At 47.7% G+C, this 19,216-nt stretch overlaps 1 long non-coding RNA gene across 2 annotated transcripts in view; it reads right to left on the reverse strand.

The window, feature by feature from the left end:
• Nucleotides 1–10,386: 10,386 nt before the first annotated feature.
• LOC123026605 overlaps nucleotides 10,387–19,216 on the reverse strand; it is a 42,912-nt gene continuing 34,082 nt past the window's right edge. The window contains exons 1-3 of one of the 2 annotated variants that reach the window (XR_006415333.1): nucleotides 14,824–15,006; nucleotides 13,328–13,512; nucleotides 10,387–10,528 (exon numbers count right to left, since the gene is read on the reverse strand). This is a non-coding gene — a long non-coding RNA (uncharacterized LOC123026605). Of the gene's footprint in view, nucleotides 10,529–13,327; nucleotides 13,513–14,823; nucleotides 15,007–19,216 lie in introns of those variants that run through there. The other variant, XR_006415331.1, reaches the window with a different exon arrangement.

The raw sequence follows: 19,216 nt of genomic DNA on the forward strand, positions 1-19,216 counted from the left end.
AGTGTGGGATAGCCCACCACTTCTCTAGGCAGCTGGTTCCTCTGTTGTACCGCTCTGGCAGTGAGGAAGTTTTTCCTGATATCCAGTCTGAATCTGGGTTGTTGCAGCTTGACTTGATTACCGTGTATCCTACACTCTGGTATCAGCAAGAAGAGATCTTGACCTTCCTCTTTATAACAGCTTCTGAGGTACTTATAATGGGATATTATGTCCTCCCTCAGGCTTTTCAACTGGACCTCCTGATCATCACTGGACCTCTTGAACCTATTGTGGTGCTGCAAAATCGCAGGTTGGGCCAAATCCCACCTAGAGGTCCCAACCCTTGCCCCCTCCCTCAGCCCCACATGCTTTCACATGACCACCAGCCATTTGATAGTTGTCCAGCTTTTGCACATGCAACCCTGCCAACTAGCTAATACAGGTCAGAGGTGCATTCAGATACTTTGTCCTGTATGGACCCAAAATCACAAGTTTCTTCAAGAAAAAACTCAGATCAAATATTCAAATACATGTTTTATAAGAATCTATAAAGAAAATTATTTGTATCTTATACTCAAGAAGAGAACAAGTCCTATTTCCTAAGAGAACTCTGCATACCACAGAAAGACTGCACAGGGTCTTTGCAAGAGCAACAAAATGAGAAAATCCCACAAAGTACTTTAAGAGACTTTAGCTCCATGCAGATCCTCTTCTTCCACACAAACAAGGGATCCTCTTGCCAGAACTGCTGCTTGGGCCTGAAATACGTAAACTTAGAGACAATCTCTACCCATCAGTCCCAAGATCTGATTCCTGCAGCAGCAGGGGGTTGGACCAGATGGCCTTCATAGCCCCTTCCAACTCTACTATTCTATGATTCTAACATCTTCTCCCTTCTGTGACGTCTCACCTGCTGCTGGCTGGGCTGATGGAGCAATTTGTGCCTCCTACACATGATCACATAGAAACAGCTTTACTAGGGTTACAGTTTTACCAGCTTTCTAAAAGGTTGAAACAGCTCCCCTAAGGCACCCCCTTGATGTCTGGTCATTAGTGCTTGCAGGGAAAATATGCCAGTATATTTGACCCCACCTCTTTTGCCTTTAGTCCCACCCACCACTGGAACGTGGCCCTCCAAGAACTTCTCTGAAAGGGAATTCAACACTTGGACTGGAAGAGGTTAGACACCCCGGTCACTGCATACTGAGTGCACCAGCGCCCCACTGGATCTGCACCATTTGAGTCTAAGCCTCAGTCTCACAGTACCAAGCATCTCTTGGCAGCAACGAAAGTTATTATTAAACATTATTATACTACATTTATTTATATCCTGCCTATTCCCAGTGATTGGGACTCAAGGCAGCAATTTCTTGCAGGAGCGATTTGATTCAGTTTCCTCCCCTCCCCTTTTTCCTTTTTAAAAAGTGGAGTCCAAAATAGTCACAAAAGTCAAGTGTGAAGATGGGCAAAGGAATCTACTGCCTGAAAAAGGTGACATTCTTGTACAAGACTGTTACAAGGCTGTGCAGCTCACAATGTCAAATGGTAATTAAGAGTCGTTATACAGAGGAGGCAGTCACCATAATGACTCATCTTTGGGCAAATGAACAAAATTGTCTTCACACACTGATGGAATGCAGGCAAAGCATCATCAATGCAAGTAACATTTTGACACATTTCACAGTGACACACATGGTTTCACAAGTCAGAAGCCACCAGACAAAATCTATATATTAAAATGCAAATTAAAATTTATAGTGCAGGGTGCGTGAAATTATGGTGTAACTTGGTGCATTTTTATTTGTATTTTTAAGAAGAAGGGGATATTCAGAGATGGGAGATACCATCCAGATTTCCACTGCCTGTTTGTTGAGGCATACAGCTCATTCTTCTAGAGGAGCAAAGCTAGGCATGGAGAGCAGGGATAGAAAGCAGCATTCCAAAATGGAGAATTCCCTTCCTTTCCCCACCTCCTGCCTACCCTATTACTGTATATCACTCTCTGTCTAGGGTGGCCATGTATGCATTTGCAGAGGAAAATCCTTTACCAGAAGGGCTGCCTAGACCAAGGAAGAGCTGGGTCCTGAAGCTTCCCAACAAGAGAACTGGGCAGCAGACCGAGCAAGGCGCACTGGCCAGTTGGGCAGTCCTCTGTGCTGTGGTGAGATATCCTGTGTTTCTGTTTAAATTATAGTAATTGTATCTCAACTCATCTTTATATGTCTATATTACTCAATGCAAATTTTGCATTGAGCATCCTATTAGGTCTTTCTTTTAGGTCCACAATTCTTAAGTGGCCACCTTATGTGCTACTCATCTGTGTGCTAGTTTTGTACCAGGTTTGGGAAAGGCTGTTGTCCAGAAAAAGGTGACAATCACATGTGTTGTATAATTCCCATCAAAGGTTTGACCCTCGTTTTGGCCGTGACTCAAATAGCTCCACTTGTCTGGCCTGGTGGATTCCTCATTAAATCATCCTGAAATGTGAGTAAGCTTCATAGCAGGAGAAGAACGAGCAATATGTGACCAGAACTGGGGAAATGGCATACTTGCACACAGCTGGGAAGCAAATGCCAGCCGGAAGTCCATATGCCGGAAGACCTGGAGACAGCACCAACAACTGTCTGCAGAAAGCCACCCTCCAAACTTCCTTGAAACACTCTGACATTAATAGAATACGTAGGATGGCAGAGAAAGAAAATCCCGAGGAAACCCCCCGCCCCATATATGAAGGACACACTCTTCCTTCTGCAAAGAAACTGGAAGAGGAAGCCTCAGTACAGTGGTGTGATAAATGCTTCGAGAAAAGAAGTCGTACGGTCCTGGCTGTAGTGTGAGTGGGTGAGCTACACATCACCTCAGCCATCTACTTCGCAAGTGGTCATAGACCAAGCACCATATAGGGATAGTAATACTGACCTACCTTACAGGGCTGTTGCAAGGGTTAGTAAAATAATATAGGTACTTTGAAGAATGCTTTGAAACATACCAAATAAATGCTAAGCATTTTCAGCACTTGCATTGAAAGCATGGTAGATGCTGGGGCAGCTGAGAGACTTCTGAGCAGGATTTGGAAATGTTAAATCTGCAATGTTAAATACCAATATATTTTTTCCTCTCTATTCACATCTTTGTGCAAATCTCAGGCCTCTTTAGTAATCCATGTGTGGCTGTTTATTTATATGTTTGTTGGTTTGTTTTATTCAGCTCCAGACTTGTCTCCAAAAGCATCACACACGAGACCACATTTCACTTTGCTGGTTTCAGACTTGGGAGTACTTGGAGAACTTTGCAGAACTGCAAATGCAGTTTAGTGTAAGCAAGTGTAGAGCAATGCATGTTGGGGAAAAGAATCCCAACTTCAAGTATACACCAATAGGAACTGAGCTAGCAGTGACTGAGTCAGAAAGGGATATTGGGGTAGTGGTGGACAGCTCGATGGAAATGCTGGCCCAGTGTGCGAGCGGCTGTGAAAAGGTAAACTCCCTGCTAGGCACAATTAGAATGGAACAGGAAATAGAAGCACTGTTCTATTCCCTTCTACTAATCTTTGGTGCAACTGCTCTTGGAATATTGTTTTCCATTCTGATCATTTGAAAAGGGCACTATTGAGTTACAAAAAGTACAGAGAAGGGTAACAAAAAAGATCAGGGGACTGGAGGCGCTCCCCTATGAGAAGCAGCTACAACAACTGGGATTGTTCAGCTTATTTTTTTAAAAAAGGCAAGTAAGGGGAGACATGACAGAGGTGTTTAAAATAATGCATAACACTTGAGCCCAGGATTATCCCATGAAGCCAATTGGTGGGAGGTTTAGGACAGATAAAAGAAAGTACTTCTGCATACAGCATACAGTTAATTATGAAATTTGCTGCCATGGGTGGTGGTGATGGTCACCGTTGAGAAAATCCAAATAAATCCTTATAGAGAAAGTTTGCTTATAGGTGCCTTTGTGATATAAAATCAAATCTGCAGTGTCCCAGCTCCTCTTTCCCAGAAAGAATTTCAAGTCAGGCTCCTCTGTTTCCCTGAAGCTTTATTATTCATCTGTTCCTTTAAGAGAGGGACACTCTCTTCTCCTGGCTGCTACATTTACTTGCAAAATTAAGCTTGTTGTATTGTTAGGATTTCCCTGCATTGAGGCTTTTGTCTCACTGATCCACTAGCAGCAACAACCTGACCTGACTGGTTATGCTGCCTGTATGTTCATGCTCACACCTAAAATCTGTAATGATTCATGCACCATACTGATTGGTCATATCAATAGCCCATAATCACTGATATTTGCTGTACTCTTGTCTTCTGTACCCTCTGCAGATCTCTCACATTGTTTTATCTATGATTATATTATGGACCTATTATTTTCTCATCATCTGCCCTGTTCCTGTGTACGTGACTAGAAACCTATAAAACACTCTGCATATGTTCCAGAAATTTTATTTAAAATGTTACTAGACCCTTACCATGGTCTCGATGGTAACAACGAAATATAAAATAAAATAAAACACAGTGTCCTAATAAAATTTACAGCCAACAATAAAACCCCAATTAAAACAATCAACTATTAAAACACTGGGAGGATAAAAAGGTTTTAGCCTGGCACCAAAAAGAATAAAGCGACGGCACCAGGTGAACCTCTTTGGGGAACAAATTCCACAATCGGGGTGCCACTGCAGAGAAGGCCCTTCTCTGGGCAGTCACCAACTTGTAGTTGGTGGGTGTGCCTCTACCCAACAGTGCTGTTCATGAAAGGTCAGTCCCTGCACAGGGGTTTACTGGGTGTTCTCACCAATAGAACCGCTGAGGTTCGTAACAGAGATGTCTCCCTGTGGATCTGGCTTTTGGCTCTGGCCTCTTGGCAGAGCAGCAGAGCAGCAGAGGCAGAGGCTGGGAGAGAGGGCTGAGTGGCCAGCGGACTGGCGAAGGCAAGGCAGGAGCTGGGCAGGGGAGCAGGGGGCCAGGAGCAGCAGAGAGGAGGGGGGGGGGGGGGCGTCCCTTGTCTGTGTTCCTTAGCTGCAGCCCAGGCTGTCCGGAGACTCCCTTCCCTGAGACACAGAGGTTTGATTGTTTGTTGGTTGGTTTGTTTTGTTTGTGCTGTGCTTTGCTTTGTTTTTCTTCCAATTTAAATTTAAGTTTATTTTATCCTTGTGTGTGTGTGCAAGTGGGTTTTCGTCTGGGATAACTGGGCGAGTGAGAGGAACTGCAGGACTAACAAGGCAGGGGACCAAGGTAAGGTCTCGGAAGGGATACCGATGGCAGACCAGGAGATGGCCCTGGCAGGAGCCACGGGTGTTGCTGTCCGCTGCGACAGCTGCGACATGTTCGCCCTTCTCCCCCAGGAGAGGCAGGGATACACTTGCCCTCGGTGCAAGATGGTGACCCTGCTAGAAGAGGAGGTGAGGGCCTGAGGGCCGAGAGAGCTCTTCAGGCCCCCCCGGAGCAGCCCCCCTCTGTACAGAGGGTTGAGGGAGAGGCCACGGGAGGAAGAGCTGCGGAGACATGGAGGTATGTCACTCACAGGAGGAGGAGGCCAGCACGGCCTCCTCCTTCTCCTGGCACCAATCTGGACCCGGGAAACAGGTTCTCTCCACTTGGGGAGGCTGGGGCTGATGAGGCCTCGGGGGACCAGCAGGACCCCCAGCCTGAGACGTCAGGCGGCAAGGGGGCCGCTGCAGGAGAGGCGAGGGCCAGGGCATGGCCGCCCACCAGCACCGGAAAGGTACAGAGGCGGGTGATTGTTGTTGGGGACTCCCTGCTGAGGGGCACTGAGCCGGCGGTGTGCCGCCCCAACCTGGAGACAAGGGAGGTTTGCTGCCTGCCGGGCGCATGTATCCGGCATGTGATGGACAGAGTGGAGCATCTTGTTCGCTCCGGGGGTCACCAACCGCTCCTGGTGATCCATGTGGGCACAAACGATGTGGCCAGGCAGGATGTGGTTGGGACCACCAGGGACTTTGAGGCCTTGGGGAAGACACTCAGGGAGCTGAAGGCCCAAGTGGCCTTCTCGTCAATCTTACCTGTCCAGGGATTTGGGCCAGGAAGGGACAGGAGAGCTCCAAGGTGAACGACTGGCTTAGGGTGTGGTGCCAGAAGGAACGCTTTGGGTTCCTCGACCACGGCACTCGTTTTCTTGCCAATGGACTTCTGGCAAGAGACAGGTTACACCTCACGAGGATGGGGAAAAGGTCCTTTGGAGATGCTCTAGCGAGCTTCGTCCAGAAGACTTTAAACTGAGCCGGGGGGGGGGGCGGTTCAGGCCCCCCAGGAACGTGTCTGCACTGGACAAGTGTGGGGAGAGGATCAGGGCTCTGGGAGCCCTGGGTTTTAGAGATACTGCAGTGACAGGCAGGACTCCTTCAGAGAGGGGCCAGGTATTAGGGAGGATGGGAGGAAGGAGGAGGCTGGGAACTCCAAGGAAAGGAAGCGGTGGGAAGGAGTTGAGGTGCATGTACACCAATGCTAGGAGCATGGGTAATAAGCAGGAAGAGCTTGAAGCTCTCCTGGGAATAGGAGGGTATGATCTGGTGGGAATCATAGAAACTTGGTGGGATGAAAGGCAAGTCTGGAATGTGAACATAGAAGGGTATCACCTTTTTAGAAAGGACAGGAAGGGAAAGAGAGGTGGGGGCGTGGCTTTATATGTCAGGAAAGGAATAGGATGCAGTGAGATAGAATGCAGCACAGATGGGGATTTGGTAGAGGCAGGCTGGGTGAAACTTAGGGGTTTTGACAGGGAAAGACATCTGACAGTGGGGGTATGTTATTGCCCTCCAGGTCAACTTGAGACCCTGGATGATGTCCTGACAGGCCAGATTCTAAGGATATCTCAGGGGAGAGACACAGTAATTATGGGAGATTTCAATCTCCCGGATATTACTTGGGAGACTCACTCGGCGGTGACAGCCAGGTCACGTCGCTTCCTAGAAGCTATAGAGGGAGCGTTTTTCACACAGAGGGTCCGAGAGGCGACGAGGGGGGGAAACATCCTTGACTTGGTCTTGACCAATAGGGAGGAGCTGATAGATGAAGTACAGATTAGGGGAGCTCTGGATGCGAGTGATCACTCCATCCTTTGCTTTGAGATCAGGGGACTGCGGACGGGCAGCAGGTCGAGCACTAGAAGCTGGGACTTCAAGAGGGCCAACTTTGGCCAACTAAAGGCCAGACTGGGGAAAGTCTCCTGGGATAGGTTACTGGAAGGTAAGCGAGTTGAGGAGGGGTGGATAGCACTCAAAAGGGAGGTTTTGGAGGCGCAACCCTTGATGATACCTCTAGTCAGTAAGGTGGGGAGGCGGAGGAGAGCGCCGCCATGGATGCGAAAGGAGGTGGTTAGAGGGATTAGACGAAAGAGGAACCTCTGTAGGAAATGGGTACTGGGGGAAATAGGCAAAAGGGTGTACCAGGAGGAGGAGGCCCGTTGCAGAAGTATTCTTTGCAAGGCTAAGGCTAATTACGAGCTGAGACTTGCCAAGAATATCAAGAGCAACAAAAATGGCTTCTTTCAGCATGTAAATAGGAAGAGGAAGGGGAGACAAGTGGTGGGACCACTAAATAAGGAGGAAGGAGATCCAGTGACTGATATGAGGGAACAGGCACAGATGCTAAATGACTATTTTGCCTCTGTTCTCCCCAAAGCAGGATGGGGGATATCCGCATAGGAGATTAGATGAGGCTGGGGACTTAGGGGCACTGGTTAGAGTCACCCCCCTTGAAGTCGAGGGGCTCCTCAGGGCATTGGACATTACAAAGGCGCCAGGCCCTGACGGGTTACACCCGAGAGTACTTAGAGAGTTGGCAGGGGTTCTCTCACGCCCGCTGGCCTCCATTTTTGAGACCTCGTGGAGAACGGGTGAAGTTTCAGAGGACTGGAGGGTGGCATCAGTGGTCCCAATTTTCAAAAAGAGTAGTAGAAAGGACATGGGGAATTATAGACCAGTTAGCCTTACGTCCATTGTAGGAAAAACAATGGAAAGGCTCATAATAGAGAGAGATCTAGTGATGCTAGATAGGGAAGGGAGGCTGACAGCCACACAACACGGCTTCCACAAAAACAGGTCCTGCCAGTCAAACCTTGTGGAATTCTATGACAAGGTTTTGTGATGGCTAGATGGAGGGGATGCGGTGGATGTGGTATACCTGGATTCCAGCAAGGCCTTTGACAAAGTGCCCCATGATATCCTGGTGGAGAAACTGAGGAGTTTTGGGATACACCAAAGCACTGTCCAGTGGATTAGGGCATGGTTGACTGACCGAAAGCAGAAGGTAACCATTAATGGGGAATCATTGGGATGGCGGCCAGTGACAAGCGGGGTCCCCCAGGGCTCTGTCCTGGGGCCGATCCTGTTTAATCTTTTCATTAATGACATGGAAGAAGGGGTGAACAGTCTGCTGATCAAATTTGCAGACGACACTAAAACTGGAGCAGTGGCCACAACTGAGGAGCAGGTACTCCAGATCCAAAAGGATCTGGACAGACTATGGAAGTGGGCAGGAGACAACAGGATGGCGTTCAATGTGGATAAGTGCAAGGTCTTGCACTTGGGGCATAGGAATAGCTGTCATAAGTACAGGTTAGGTGACAAGTGGCTGGAGAGCAGCACTTGTGAAAGGGACCTCGGGGTACTGGTTGACTGCAGGCTAAACATGAGTCAGCAGTGTGATGCGGTGGTCAAGAGGGCGAACGCCACCCTTGGTTGCATAGCCAGAAGTGTGGCTTCTAGATCGAGAGAGGTATTACTACCACTCTACATGACTCTGGTGTGCCCGCAACTGGAGTATTGTGTTCAGTTTTGGGCCCCTCATTACAGAAAGGATATAGTCAGGTTAGAGTCAGTGCAGCGTAGGGCCACAAGGTTGGTGGCCGGTTTGCAGGGGATGGGCTATGAGGCGAGACTGAGGGAACTGGGTCTCTTCAGCCTGGAGGAGACTCAGAGGGGATATGTTGGCGACATACAGGTATGTGAGGGGATGTCATATGGAGATGGGTAGAGACCTGTTCTCCCCTGCAGAGGAAGGCAGGACACGCTTCAACAAAGCAAAGCTCAGGGAGCCAAGGTTCCATTTGGATGCCAGGAAGCATTTCCTGACAGTCAGGACCCCAAGGGTGTGGAATGGGCTTCCCCAGGAGGTGGTTGAGGCCCCATCGGTGCGGGTGTTCAAGGATAGGCTGGATGTCCACGCCCATGACACGGTGGGCGTGTCATGAGCAGAGCTGGCTAGAACCGGGGGTCAGACTAGATGGCCGAGAGGCCCCTTCTGACTCGCTCTGTTTTCTATGTTTCTGTTTCTATCTGAGAGTACATTCTTGCAGGGTGCTAATCTGGGACGTCCTGACACCACCAATCTGAATGGCTTTAAAAATGGATTGGCCAGATTCATGGGGGAGGAGACTATGAGTGGCTACTAGTCCTGCTGACTTTGTGCCACCTCCTTTACCAGAGGTGGCCTGCCTGCATACACCCATTGCTGAGGAGCTTGGGCAGGAGGAGGTCCTGCACCCATCCTGCTTGAGGGATCCTGTGGGCAGCTGGTTTGCCACTTTGAGCACAGAGTACTGGAGTAGATGGACCTATGATCTGACCCGGCATGGCCTTGCTCATGTTCTTATGGTCTTGTGTCCTACGGGAAGACCAATTGCTATGTTGACTGCATTGCTCTCAGAAACAAAGAATCCCCACCACCACCACTTGGCCGATTCTGCTCTGTAGATGCGATTGGAGGATTGCCTGTGTGTGTGCGATACTCACTTGCAGAATGATTGTTGCAGAGATGCTGTTCAAGCTGACTGAATAATTCATCTGTGTGAATAAATACCCTTTATGTGTTGCATGGTTTTGCTGACTCAGGGTAAGTCAGCCTTGCCCGAGCTTCATCCAATTTGCTCATTTAAAGAAATGCCCAGGCTTCCTTCTTCCTGTTTTTGGCTGGGACAGCTGATCCTGGGATTACTGGCACCCCCTGCCCTTGGTCACACAGTATGGGTGTGATGTATTTGTTGTGCTTACATGTACAGTTTACCAATGAAGCGAGCTCATAGTAACTCATTCATCCAAGCAAAATTAAAAGCTGTTCTTGACAGCAGAGGCTTATTCCAAGCCAAGCAGTTGGGTTTGGTTTGTGGTCCTTGCAGAAGCCTTGAAGAAATCATGGACTGGCAGCACTGCTGTCTGAAAGTAGGTCAGCTGGGTCATGCAGTCTTTTTATTCACCTTCCTCTATCTGCTGATTTCATGTGTGAAATCCACCTTTGGTTAAGCTAGCCCCAGAACGCCACTTCTTTTGCTCCATTCAATGTTTTTGTGCATGGGGCCTTCAAGGGAGCCCTTGATAGACATATAAATTCTGTTAGGGGATGCACACAATCTTTTTCCAGTCGCAAAACAGAAAAAAGAAAAAGAAAAGAAAAGGAAGGCTGTTTATCTCAGGCATGGCACTCCCGAGATGCCAAACTTTACTTTTATACAATGTCTTCTATTGATAGGAAATAGGAAATAATAGCTTTCAGTTGTATGATCCTTGGGGAATCAAGTCATCTTCTTTGCTTCCAGTATTCTGTAAAGAGATACATCATTGTACATCATTGCAGATGATCATTTGCTGCTGCTCTTTACTGCTTTTTGCACTGTTGATATATTGCTATTATAGTGTTTAACAGTGCAATCCTATGGCTCCTAGAAAGGGTCCAGATGGCCACAGGATTTTTTCAGATTCCCTGCTCCAAGGCTGAAAAAGCACTCTGATCACAGAAGTGGGGAGCCACACTTGGTCCTCCTCCCCCTACAGCTGGTACAGCAAGAACTGTGCCAGCTGCCTCTCTGAGGTCACAAAAGCAACCTTGGAAAAGGTGATTAGGGGATGTTCTGGGGGGTGGGGGAAGAAGAGCAGACTAGTGCTGCTAGAATACCCTGTATCCTGGTAGTGCTACAGCCTCCTTCCCTTCTTCTCTGGAGCACTGTAGTTCAAGAGCTGAAATCAGTCATCCAGCTGTTTTGCAGGGCAAGAGTGCGGAGGTTACCTGAGCCTCCAAGCTTGCCCTGGTCTACATAGGATGCCCATAACCATCCAGGTTTGGAGGGTTATGCATATCTCCATTGGTCTGTACTCTACATTGTTTCTAATAGCATATTTGTAACCTATTGGTTTTGTTGAAGCTGGGATGGATTTTATTACTGTTTTTATTTAAAGGTGGATTTCAGTATTGGTATGTGAACTGTTTGGAGATTTTTAACATTAAGTGGAATATGTTACTAATACAATAAAAGTTCACTTCTGGTTAACCCAACTTTTCTTCATTTCATCAGCCTCATTCAGAAGGGAAGAAATATGTGGCTGCTATTGTTAAGCACTTACGAGTCAGAAACCTTTACTGGAAATCACAAAATCTTCTAACAGATCCTGATTTACCTTCTGCCCATCCTCTCTTGTGTGGTATGGTGGTTAGAACGTGGGGCTGAGAACCCAGAAGATCCAGGTTCTAGTCCCCACTCAACTATGAATCTCACTGGGTGACCTTGGGCCAATCACTCTCCCTCAGCTTAACCTGCCTCACAGGGTTGCTGTGAAGGTAAATGGAGAGGAAGGGTGCATGTAAGCTGCCTTGCATTCCTTGCAATTTAGGTAGGCTCTAAATGTAACAGTGATGATGATGGAATGTGAGGGAGTGTCACACAGAGGTGGGTTGTGACCATTTTCCCCCTGCGGTGGAGGGCAGGACACAGTCCAGTGGAGCAAAACTCAGGGAGCCAAGGCTCAATTTGGATGCCAGGAAGGACTTCCTGACAGTTAGGACCCCGAGGGCATGGAATGGGCTCCCACAGGAGGTGGTTGAAGTCCCAGTGCTGAGGGTGTTTAAGGGTAAGCATGTCATGAGTGGAGCTGGCAGGAGCCAGGGGTCAGACTAGATGGCCCAGGAGACCCCTTCTAACTTGCTCCATTTCTGTGTTTCTGTGATGAAATAAATGAACACTCACAGAATGATGTGGCCACATGAAAGAAGCAGGGGGCCTGAGAGGTCTCAAAACATATTGAGTAGCTATTCTGACTTGATTTCCTTCTTTTTTTGGGCAGGCGGGGGGTGCACAAAATGATGGAAGAAGCAAGGCAAAAAACAGGCAGGCTATGAAATGAAGACAATATCTAGGCTCCCCATAAAATTCCAGGAATGAGGTAAGGGATGCTCCCATAAAAGTCCCATCCAGCAACACTCTGAATCTATACTCTGCCTATTGACTCGTATTATTTGCTACCCTTTTATCTCTTTCTTTCTTCAAGGAATTCTGGGAAGAGTCCACGTCTTTCCTTTTATCCTCAAAACAACCCTGTGAGGTGGGTCTGATTGAGATAAGACCACCCAGGGAGAGGCCCGAGCCTGTCCAGTTCTGTCCCAGCATTCTAACTGCAAGGACACACTGATCCGGAGGATTAAGGCTGAGTGCAATGGCTGGGGCCTCAGGACCCCGTATGTCAGTCCTCTTTCCCCCTTTTACAGGAAATTCTATCTGTGACCCTCAACCCCGGAGAGAGAATGACGGCTGTTCTGCCCGCCCCCCGCTCCCCCCCCCCCAGGGAATGCCTCCAGAGAGGGGGCGAGAGAGAGAGATTGAGAGAGAATTTAAGGGCCAATGCAGGCATCCTAAATCACTTGCATCATCCTGGCCAGCCCTCTGCGGCACCCAGGATTTTCTGCAATATGTGAGGATGGGGGAGGGCATTCCCTTGGCAAGCGAGTCAGAACTAGACGCGTCCGGATGGCGCTGCTTCAAAGGGTGCCGTGTGCCAGCCCAGGCCTCTCTTTTTCGAGCGGAGGAAGCTGGCGAGCAGCACGGAGGAGCGCGGCCTGCCATAAATCTGCTTTCATACGGAATTACCAGTGGCAAGGGACCGCACTAAATCCAGGGTAAAGGAAGTAAGCGCACTCAGCCAAAGAGCATTTTGGAGCCATCCCAGTGTCTTAGTCGCACTTAAATTAATGGAAGAGCGAGGGAGGGAGGACGGCAAGCACGCCGGCCCCACCCTTCGCAGCCAGAAATCAATATGGAAGATTTACTTTGCGCTGCTCTGTGCATCAGCGGTGCTGGCTTGCCCGGTTGGCGGGGTGTGCGGGGGGGTGGGGGAGAGATTCCTGTTTCTAATACAAGCTCATCCTTCCTTAGTGCTCTTTGCAGAGTCAAGGCAAGGTTAAGCCAAGCGCTAAGAGATTTAAGGAGTTTGCATTTTTATCCTACATTAAACTGCTCCTGGCCTCACCTCTTCCAGCTCCCGATTAGCGTTTTACAATCTAAACTTGTCCACAAGCTCCGCCCCCTCCCCCGCCCGCACCGCCTCGCCTCGCCTCGCCTCGCCTCGGTGTACCTTCAGGGGGAAGACACAGCTGCTTTGACGGAGTAGGCTATTTTTTTCCCTGCCCTGCCTTCCACCTCTCTGTCGCTTTCGAAGGGTTTTGAGTTCTTTCAGTGAGGGGCCATGTGAAGGGTAGAGCGGCTCAGCCGAGAGCTGCCCACAGGAATTCATGAGATCAAAGCCTTCAACAACACCAGCTGAAAAGAGAAGGAAAAACAAGAGAGCCCAGGAGAAGAATGTATGAGGAGGAGCACCTTGTGAGAAGAACTGTATGAACATGTCAGATGTGTTTTAGCTATTTATTTTGAGACATCTGCTCTAGCACAGTTTTATTTCCAGCCTTTCTCCATCAAAGAAGCCTTTTTGCAATGGCCTCCTGCCAGATGTCTAACAGGGGACCCCTGTGCATTGCTCAGGATTCCAGGGCAAATTTCAGGGTGTACATTCAGTGGATGCAGGACCCTGGCCGGACCTCTGTTCTGGCTGCACTTCAGCATTGCCCTGAGGGGATGAGCACACACTCTAGAAAACACCCATACTTTTCCTGCCTTTGGCCCCAGCTGATACTTCCCCTCCGCCCCCGCTTTAGAAACATCACATCAGCAGCACAGTCCACGCCCAGAAGTGGCAATGTGCAAACACAGCCTATTTATAATGTGTTCCGTATCAGACCAGACAGCCCCAAACCGCACACAGTCACACACTAGCACCAGAGCTTTAAAAGCCTGCATCTCCAAAATGATAAGAGCGATCTGAACCATTGTTATGGGTTATGTCTGCATCCCTTCCTTGATTTAAAAATTGCACCAGAGGGAGGCCAGACTTGGTCTGATGCATTTTGCTGCCCAAGGCAAGGACACGCAGGTATCACCCCCACCTCTGCCCAATGCACATAACTGTGCCTGTAGCTGAAACTTTCTCCCACAAGGGAGACACAACCATCCACTGCCACATCTGGGAGCAATAGGCTCACTTGCAATGCATTGGGCAGGCTGCACAGCACACCAGCTCTCTCCTAAGTCACTGTCATTTCCTGACACTGCCTTCCTACCCCAGCATCTGCCACCTAAAGCAACTGTCAGACTCTGCTTAAGGATAGGAATAGACGCACACAGTCCAGCATTTCTCTCTTCAACAGCAGCTGGTCAGAGCCTTTGAAAAGGAGAGCGCTCTTACCCAGATCAATGTCAGTGGTATACTTCCTGCGAACCGAATGGTTCTGTGCTTGGTTATCATGGCTGAGTTGCTGATAGACCTGTCCTCCTAAACTATGGGTTACCCTGCCTAAGAGACTAAATGGTGGAACAGAAAGTCCTGGGTTTTAGGACCCACGTCCCGCCACAATTAACAGCAAGGTAGATTCAGACCTCACTCACCACTCCATATATACTTTGTTAACAGGGATGTTGTAAAGATTACAAGATAATACATGTGAAGTGCTTTGAACACTCAAAAGCACTAGAAATACAAATGCATATAGACAATAGAGATATCGGTTCTGCACACACCCCCAGTGGCCACACCCAGAGTTTGGAGTTCTGCCTTAGCTCCTTTTGGATGGCCTTCTGGCGCAGTGTGAAGCAGGACTGCCATGTCTTCTACAGAGGGCAGTCCTCTGTTTGAAGAAGTCCTCTATTTCAAGCACTGTCCTGCGACTTCCAGTTCAGAGATAAAGAACCATTGCTCATCAGCTCAAAATCTACAAAATGCATCAAACAAGCATCAGAAAATGTCAGTATCAAAACCAACCCCCCAGAATGTCCAAAACCAGGAATTCATGATTCCTGCCCCCACCCCCACACTTATACTTCAGACTCGGAGAAAGTGAAGTTGCCTTAACATATTCATAACAAGGAGGGGGGAAATCAGCTGAAGGACTTTCCAAAGAGCAAGGTTTGAGGCAAACAGAGATGATCAGAGCTTGGGGAATCTGAACCAAGAGGCCATTCCATGGGGCTGGTGCCACAATTAAAAAGGTGCTACTCCTCCTCGACAGCTGATGGGCCGCACATGGCCAGGGAATCAGGATCGGGGCCTCTGAAGGTGAACAGAGCACTTTGGCAGGGACATCTTGAAGAGGCCTGTCCTTATGGTACCCACTATTAAGAACTTGAAAGGCTACAATCAACACTATGAATCAGACCCAGAAACAGACTAGGCAAGTAACATTGGTTATCTAGACTTGGGGCATTTACAGCTTCCATTTCCTAACACTGTTCATGTTTATCTGTCCATTCCTCTTTTCAGGTAACTTTCAGCATCAGGGTATTGGCAGCACACAATCGGGCACCAGTCCCACTGGCAGTGCGTCCTGGTGACCTGTCTCCTGGAGTGCACATCCTCTGTTTCCCATCCCCCACTCCCCACATGCCTTTCTGGCTGATGAGCCTGACACAGATAACGAGTGTTATGCAGCAACAGCTGCAGACAGCTTCCCATCCATCTATTTCTAGAGCAGCGTGTTACGTGCCAGGCTGTATATATATTTAACTTCAGATGCTTTAATCTGAAGGGAGTCAGGAAATACGAGCAATGAAGGCTCTTATTGTGGAAGGCTGGAATGTACTGGAATGTTGACATTGTCAAGCCAGGGGCCCTCGCAATGGAAGGTAATGCTGACCTCACTGTCTCACATTCACTTTTGCCTGCCTGCCTCCAGAGAATGCAGCTTTACCGCCAGTAACCCTTTGATGCCCGACTAGGGTTCTCTCCCTCACTCTCTGTTTTCTGCCACAGGAACCAAGATTTTGAAATCCTCTTTTCCAGTTTAAGAGAAATTGTGCTTTTGGCTGCCTTAGCATCCAATGTTTTTCTGGGTGGGAAAATTCCCTGCCCGGTCTTGCTGTCCTATCAGAGCAAGGAAGAGAGATTGCCTAATTGCTAATGATTTCATTCCTTTATTTGTTTACACTTTATCAGAAAGTGTAATGTTTATATTGCACATCACCCTGGGCGCCTGCTGAACAGGGGGGTGATTTGATCAACCAATAAGCAATACATTTCCTGCCCAGTCCTGTAACTCTGGGCCTAAAAGGGGCTGCAGATACTTCTCTGGCCTGCCAGGTGGCTCTCCTAACACAAACATACATTGTGATGTCATCAAGTTTTCTATGTGATTCTTGACTGGGTGGAATCACGGTGTGATTCCAGCCTAGGAAGGAGGAAGACAGCGCAACCAGGGTGAGGGTAGGTTAGTGTCTGAGAAAGGAGGAGCCAGGCAGGACAGCCATTCTGAATGACATCCAAAGAAACAGATCAGGCAGGTAACGTTTCCTTCTTGCTTAGCAGCATGGCAGGACAGCAAGCGACACAAGATGAAGAGCAAGTCATAGTCTTTCCGACCAAGAAATGACCACTTGCTTGGGCCATGTGATGGCTGTTTCTGAATTTGTTTTCTCATCATCGACAGCCTCTCATCATAATCCAGTTGGACTGGAATTCCTTCTCACTAGTTTCTGACCAGCCACTAGAGTGTGACAGAATTCTGGGAATGCTGGAGAAAAAGGTTGAAAAGTGGCTTTTCTGGGGACAAAAAGACTGACCTTACCTATGCATCTTTTTACAGTCCCCATCTTCATTTTCAGATTGAAATGGCCAATTTTATTTGCAAATGGTCGTGGTTAGCCTTCTTATTTTGATAAGAGAAAGGGCAGTATCCAGTGGAACACAATTGCTAGTGTAAATGCCATGGTGATGGCATCAACTCTTTCCAGTGCGAAGCCAGTAGTATATGCCAGTGTGTTGAGTTTTCCAGGGAAACCCATTGCACAACACATTCTAATGGTCTTGCACTTCTAGTGCAAGTAACTTACACTAGCTCAACATCATTTACACTAGTAGTAGTGTCATGTTCGATATTCCCCAAAGACATCTGCACTTGACATAAATCAAAGAGGTATGTGGGTAGGTGTAAGAATGAGGCATGAAAACCAGGGAATGAAAATGAAAAGATCCAGGAGTAACACACACACATCCACTTCTGCACATTTACATGTTTGCAGAGCAAACATATGAGCCAGATATCTTCGATAAGACAGCCTAGGCACAAAACTCATGGTAGAGATGCACATGTTCCCTGCCTGAATGCTACATGCTCAGAAGGCAGGTGCACAATTTATCTGCTTGATCTAAAGCATCACTTCATTTCCCAAGAAGCAAGACAAGACTCTATTTTGAGGTACACCTGATGGGGAAGCTCTAGTATTATGTACAGATTTAGCACTCAATGACATCTGCCTGTAGATAGTGAGAAAACACAACAGGAAATATGAGGGTGCAAAAAAAAAGACAACTATCTCAAGGCTTTTCTTACATGAGCTGTGAAGCAGAATTTCACTGCAGTACTGGTGGCTTTTTCAAGCTAGACGAGAGATTAACAACAGGGGCCCCAGTGCTCTTTTGTGATAACAGCACTCTAAAAAATGCACTGGGATAGTTTTCGTTGTTGCGGTTTGGGTGTAACCCATCTGTTGAGCACAACAGCCACCACTACCTTCAAGCAAGTGTTGAGAGTTTCCCTGCAGAAAAGGACTTTGATTTGAGGTGCTCTGGCTCAGTAGGCTGCTGTGAAGAGGGATGGCTCACCCCACTTCCTGCTGAAAGCAAGACTGGGGGTACTGCTGGAACTAAGAGCCTTGTTCACCAAGGTCAGCCCAGGACAGTTTGTGGCCTGAGTCAAAGGACAAGATGGTGGCCAGCTCCATCTCTCCTTCCATGTGCAGAAGTTAACTGGTTAGACTGGCAGAAGTGGCAAAAATATCATAAAATGCCATAAAACCTTCTAGAAAGAAAGAAAGAAAGAAAGAAAGAAAGAAAGAAAGAAAGAAAGAAAGAAAGAAAGAAAGAAAGAAATTAGGAACAGCAAAAAATGCAGTTAAAAATAATTATATAAGAGAAAAACACCTGGTATGGGTGACCCCCTAAAATTCCTGTTCATCCAAGTCTATCTTTTAAAACCTTGGTAGAAAGGTTAACTTGGCACTGAAAAGATCACAATGTTGGTGCCCAGCAAGTCACAGTGGGGAGGTCGTTCCATAGATTGGGGGGGGGGGCACAGAAAAGACCCTCCTTCTTGTTGCTATTCTCCAAACCTCCCTTGGAGTTAGCACTTGAAGGGAGGCTGTAGATGTTAAGTGATGTTCAGGTTGCAGCTGAGATAGGTGTTTCTCCAAGTATTGTGGTCCCTAGCAGTATAAGCCTTATAGAATAAACCAACATTTGAACTGGGCCAGGCAACCCAAGCAAGTGGGGTAGAACTGGTCTTTAGATGTACAGGTCCCAATATTCATCTGTCTGCTGCATTCCACGTGAACCACAGCTTCTGAGCAATCTTCAAGGGCAGCCCCATGTAGAATGCATTACAGTAACCTAACTTAGAGTTTATCAGAGCATAGGTTACTAAAACCAGGCTTAAGGCTTATCCCTGTCCAGATAAGGAGATAACTGGCAGAAGTGGCAAAAATATCATAAAATGCCATAAAGCAAAGGAGGAGGGCCTTCTCTGTGGTGGCGCTCCATCTATGGAATGTGCTCCCAAGAGAGGTCCATCTGGTGCCATCATTATGTTTTTCGGTGCCAGGTTAAGACCGTTTTATTTAATCAATATTTTAACAAGTTTTAATATTGAATTTTAGTACCATATTTTAATTGCAGCCAGAGTGGGTCGTTAATTTATGCTATACTGTTATGTATTGGAATTTTATTTGTGTAACCCGTCCTGAGGCTCTCTCAAAGGACGGTATACAAATATCTTAAATAAATAAATAACTGAGCCACGAGATGAAGCTAGTAGAAGGCACTCCAACCCACTAAGACCACCTGAACTTCAACTGCCATTGGATCAAGGAGCACCCCAAGCTACAAAGCTGCTCCTTCAAGGGGAGTGCACCCCATCTAGAACAG

This window comes from Varanus komodoensis, unplaced genomic scaffold (genome assembly GCF_004798865.1).
Source record: "Varanus komodoensis strain SLA01 unplaced genomic scaffold, ASM479886v1 scaffold3, whole genome shotgun sequence".
NCBI classification, from domain to species: domain Eukaryota; kingdom Metazoa; phylum Chordata; class Lepidosauria; order Squamata; family Varanidae; genus Varanus; species Varanus komodoensis.